The sequence below is a fragment of the Durio zibethinus genome, chromosome 10 (assembly GCF_047325235.1).
Source record: "Durio zibethinus cultivar Kanyao isolate XHJ-2024 chromosome 10, ASM4732523v1, whole genome shotgun sequence".
NCBI classification, from domain to species: domain Eukaryota; kingdom Viridiplantae; phylum Streptophyta; class Magnoliopsida; order Malvales; family Malvaceae; genus Durio; species Durio zibethinus.
Window position 1 is genome coordinate 6,555,510 of NC_143171.1, and position 6,348 is coordinate 6,561,857.

The following is a 6,348-nucleotide window of genomic DNA, read 5'->3' on the forward strand; positions in this document are numbered from 1 at the left end:
ACATAAAAAAAATAAAATATTTAAAAAATATTTATTTAGTTTTTGTAAGTTTTAGAAGAATTAATTAAAAATTGAAATAGAAAAGTAAAAAAAAAAAACCAAAAATATGAAAAAGAAAAACTAACGTGTGACATTTACCACTTTTTTTTAAAAAATATGAAATAGAAAAAATTGAGAAAATTGAAATGGAAAAAAAAAGCAAAAAGAAAATTTTGATATAAATGAATAAAAAATAAATCTTTAAAAAGTATTTATATATTTTTTAGATTTTTAAAATAATTAATTAAATATAAAAAATAGATAATTTTTAATTTCACATATGACATTTCAGTACAATAGAAGTTTTATAAAAAAACAAAAATAGGATGCTTTTTATTTTTAATATCACACGTGAAACTTCCATATACGAGTAAGTTTTATAGTACGGTGCCGATGGATGGAAGAATGTGCCCACCACGTTTATCTTGAAACCTATATATGGGAGTTAATGGTGGGTAACAGTGATAGGAAATGATTCTCTTTACTATTTAAAAATCAATGAAAGTTTTTATTATTTTATTTGAGGGTGATAAATGAACTTTCAATTAAATTTATGGTTAAAATTCTATAATTTAAATTTAAATATAAAAATTAAAAAAAATTAATTTAAAAAATTAAAATAATTTCAACAAATATTCATCGAAAGTGCTTCTATCACTTTTAAATGAAATAGTGAAAGCTTTCATTAATTTTTAAGTAGTAGAGAGTATCCTCTCCCAGTAACGATAGAGAAAAAAGGAAGGTACTTTTCTATGGTGGATGGTTAAATTTTGTGAAAGATAATTGCTTGGAAGAAGAGGATTTTCTAGTTTTCTTTTTGTTTGGTAGTTCAACGTTTGACATTTTCATTTATAGTCCAAATGTCTGTGAAAAGAACATCAATCTTGCTACTAAGAGACGAAAAGGTCGAATTGTAGTTAAATGACAAATTGAAGAAATCACACCAAGCCAAAAATGTGCTTCAAGTTCCAAGATAGCAAGAGGAGTTTCTTATGACCGTTGAATCTCACGTGAGCTAGCTCCCTCTTTTAAGTACATTGCATTTCATGTGTTTTTCATTCCTTTTTTTTTTCTTCATTCCAATAATCTATGCATGTTTAGGTGCAATTGTTAGAGGTGCGAGAAATGTTAGCCATAAGATCGAGTTTGTATCAGAAGTAACCACGAAGCATCTTTCATTTTCAGTGGTTTTGAAAAAATACCAACAATACAGTGTTGTAAGAACAACTACTCGATTTTTAATTATAATTCAATGAAGTTTACTACTCTCTCTCTCTCTCTCTCTATATATATATATATATATATATATATATATATATATATATATATATATATGAAGTTAGTGATGATAGTGAGTCATGTTTAAGATTGAGACTACAATGCACCAATCTCTTTTTTATTGGATGGTATGAAAAAATGAAGGTGATCATGTAATTCCAAAAACCTCTTTTTGTAACTGAACTTAGCTAAAATTGGAAAAAACCTGTAAGTAAGCTTGTGTACTCCTATTGTAAGCTAATGTAAATTTCAAACAGATTTAAATTGTAAAAATTGGACATTGGATACAAACCGATCTTTTGAGTAGGTGACACTAATGATTAAATTTTGTTGTTGGATTTTTGTTTATGTTTGTGAATTTTCATGATCGAGGCTCATAGATTCAATCAAACGAGCCTCTAATTATATATGGAATAAAATGGACTTAGATAGTTAGGTTCATAATTGGTGGCAAAATTACAGTGGAATCTTTAGTGCACTGTGATCAACTCTTCATTATAAGTATTTGTTTATGTTCTATTAAGCTTTGAACTAAAGATTTGATTTAGAGTTTTTGCTTTTGTCCTGTTTTGAGTTTTGAACTAAAGTTTTGATTTAGACTAGACATTAGTCACATCACCATGATATATATATAAAGCAAGAATGAAATTGTATGAAAATGCTTATTTGTATTGATAAAGGTATATAGATTTATATAAGACCAGAATTTTTTTTACAAAGGTAATAAAATTAACTCATAAAATAAATATGTACAAGCATGATTTAAGAACGAGATTGATAGCATGATTCGTGGATGAGATTTTATCTATGATGATTGCAGAAGCATGATTTATGGATAAGATGAACTCCTTTATTCTTGCCTATTATGCCTTTTTAAGATTGTGTTTTTATTAAAAACACAAATCTTGGATCAAAGAAAGGAAAATCTGGACTTGGGTAAAGGTTTTGTAAGTAAATTAATAAGTTGATTGTGGGTAAAGACATGAGCAACATGAAGCAAACCAGCAATAACTTTTTCTTGAACAAAATGATGATTAAATGTAAGATGCTTTATATAAGAGTGAAAAATAGGATCGTACAAAGATAGGTGGCACCAATATTATCACAAAGAAGTCGATGTGGCTTCAAAAAAAGTATATGTAATTCATTAAGAAGATTGGTGAGCCATGCAATTTTAGCAACGGCTGAAGCTATAGATTGATATTCTATTTCTGTAGAGGAATGAGCTACAATACGTTGTTTCTTGGAACACCAAAAGATAGGATTGTCATCAAGAAAGATAACGTATGTCGATATAAAAATACAATCAACTTTATTATTAGCCTAATCAGAATCAGAGTATGCTATAAGAGGCAAGAAAGGTGAACGCCGTAAAGAAATACCATAGTTGATCATGTGCTTTAAGTAGCGAAGATGGCATTTGGCTGCTATCCAATGAAGTTGAGTTAGAGAATGCATAAATTGAGCCTATTTGTTAACAGCATAGACAACACCAGGGTGTGAAAAAGACAAGTATTGCATGCTACCAATGAGACTTCTATATTGAATGGCATCAACTTTTGATGAATCATCATTAATAGAAAGTCAGATGAAGAACTAAAAGGTGTAACAAATTCCTTGATTCACTCCATGTGAAAACACTTAAAAAGATCTTGAATGTGTTTGTATTAGGATAGGAAAAGTTCATTAGGTGTTGGAATAACTTCAATGCCAAGAAAATAATTAATATGACCAAGATCCTCGATGGAAAACTGGTTGGAAAGAGCAACAATAACATGGTGAATGAATTTTGAAGAATTTCCTGTAATTAACAAATTATCCATATAAACTAGAAAATAATCAAGGATTGATTTGTCAATGTAGATAAAAAGAGAAGAGTCTAAGTAAGAGAGCACAAAGCCAAGAGAGAGAATAAAATTCTTGAGAGCAATAAACCAAGCTCGAGGTGCTTGCTTTAAACCATAAAGAGATTTTTGTAAACGACACACATAACTCAGTCGAACTGGATCTATAAAGCCAGGGGGCTATATCATAAAGACCTTTTCACCAAAATACCCATTAAGAAATTTATTGTTGACATCAAGTTGGTTGACAACCCAACCATGAGAGATGGAAATGGAGAGAACTACTTAGATAGTTATCAGCTTTATAATGGACTAAATGTTTCAATATAATCTAGTCCAGGGGTTGATGAAAACCTTTGGCAACTAAACAAGCTTTAAATCTTACAATGCTACCACTGGGATTTCATTTAATCCGAAAAACCTATTTACAACCAACAACATTTTAATGATGCTCATAAGGGACCCATTCCCATGTTTTATTTTGAGTGAAAGCACGAAGTTCATCATATATGGCTTCTTTTCACTCTTTCTCTTTAAGTGCTTGTTTAGTGGTGGTGGGTTCAAGAGGTTGAAGATATGGGATGTTTAGTGGCAGTAAGGGTGAAAAGCTTTTTTGATTGGAAAATGTTATTTTTGAAACTAGTTTGAATGATGTTTGGGCTACGGTGAAAGGTTGTTAAAAGAGGATTCACTAAAAATGGGCAACTTATTAGAAGAACATCTAAGTAATGTCTGTTGAGTAGAGTCCAAAATGGGAACTTGCATAATAGGCGAAACTTCATATGCTGTTGATGGATCGAAATCTGCATGAGACATAATCACGAACTTTGGGTCAAACTTGGTTGAGGGAAGAGATGGAGTTATATAAGATTGTGATGAAGAGATTGGTGATTACATAAAAAAAGAAATCGAATTATAAGATTTTAAATTGATTGGTTGGATGATAAAGGTTGACATGAGTTAAGTAGGGATGAGAGATTTTGGTGGACATGGGCATTAGGTGGGGCATGATTTATGGGGTTACATCCAGGAAATGATGGTGGGATTTTGGATGGAAAATTTGTGGGAATTGGACCAAGAATGAAGGGAGGTGTGAGAAATAATGGGAGGCATTAAATGTTGTGATTCTAATTTTTCTGGGTATGTGTTTAATGAGGAATTTGGTTGAAAAGTCATACTTTTAAGTGAAGGAGAGGAAGCTGACCACGTGTCTAAGGTGTAAGAATTAATTTTGTTAAGTTCATTGAACGTAGACAAGGATGAAAACTCACTTTCAACATATTGGGCATGCTGAGAAATATGAAATTTGTGATTTTTAGGCTAAAAACAAATATATACATTGTGAGCATTAGAATATCCAAGAAAAAGACATGATTTTGAGCGTTGTTCTAATTTATGATTTGTATAGGGACGTAACCTTGATAACACAAACATCCAAAAATTCAAAGCTTGAAATAATTGGATTTGTTGTGAAAAAGAATTCAAATGGTGACTTTTTATCAATAACAGGTGTATGGAGCCGATTAATGAGATAAACAACTATTTTGAAAGCAAAAGACCAAAGAGAAAGAGGTAAGAAAGTCTGATGAAAAAAAGTAAAACCATTTCAATGATGTATTTATGACAACGTTCAGCAGAAGCAACATGTTGTGGAGTGTATAGGGGAGAAACTAAATGTTGGACTTCATAGCTTTCAAAAAAAAGCTTCAGACTTTTGTACTTAGTACCTCCATCAGAATAGATAGTTTTAATAGTGGAATTAAAGTATTTTACTACCGTATTCTTGAATTTGGGAAAAAATGTAAAGACCTCGACTTGTAAGATAGTGGAAAAAGCTAGGTATATTTTGTGAAATGGTTAACAAAAATAATATAATATGAATAGCCATCAATAGATCTAATAGAAAAAGGTCCCAGATATTAGTGTAGATGAGTTCTAATGGATAATGACATTTTAGGGATGAAGTGCCTAATGGTAATTTATGGCTTTTATTACACTGACAGGAATCACAAAAAGAAGACAGAGGTGCACTGGATGATATTGTAAAATCATTTTGGGAAATGATACAATGAAGAACTTCGGAGGAAAGATGCCTAAGTCTATCATGCCAATTGTTAAGAGAGACTTTGAGTCCTATAAAAGCACGCTTTGAAATTGTAAGAACTCTTATAGTGGACCATTTATAGACATTTTTACTCTGCCCCTGAGCGAAATGTGCCCCTGTGAAGAGATCCTTCATAGAAAGAGAGGATGGAAAAAATTCAATAGAGGTGTTATTAGTTTTGCAAAATTGGGAAAAAGAAACTAAATTTTGTTTCATAGAAGGAACAAAAAGTACATTTGAGAGAAAAAAAGAATGAAAGGGAGTTGAAATAGTGGAGTTGCTAGTATGTGTAATGTGCAAACCTATATCGTCATTTATAACAATATCATTAGGTCCTTCATAAGGCTGGTGAAGATATAAATTATTAAAATATGAGATAACATGATTGGAGGCACCCAAATCCACAAGCCAAATTGAGGAAGAATTATTAGTTGTTGTGATTGAATTTGCAGTAGGTGATGCCTTTAAAGGAAATAACATATTTTTTGTAGTGTAGCATTATTTGGTAGTATGATCCTTTTTCTTACAAAGTTGACAAATCAATGCAAAGTTTTTTGTTCATGTTGTTATTTCCAAATTTGGTAGAGTTGAAGTTGTTACCTTGATTGTTGTTGAAATTTGATGTATGTTGCCCTTGAAATCCCTTGTTGTTTTGAATATTTTTCTTACCACCATTATGTTGGTTTCCATTTTTGGAGAATTGAATAGAATTTGCAACAAGATGACAATATTTTCAAAGGTATGAAGTTCCTCCTATTTAAGAAAAGCTTCATATTCAACTAGTTTATCATCAAGCTTATCAAAATTGATCACCGTGTCTCGAGCTCGAATAACGACAGAAAGCTTTTTGGACTTTGACCTTAAGCCGTTAAAGGTGTGAGTAATAAGATATAGATTTGGAACTGGTTTTCCAACAAAAGCCAACTCATTATCGATATCATGGATCGTAGCAAGATAATTAGCAACAGGTTATGCGCCTTGGCTGATAAGAGTAAGTTGCTTTGTCAATTCCATAGTTCTAAATGAAGAGGAATTAGCATAAAGTTTTGCAAGACGATCCCAAACATTAGTAGAAGTTTGATA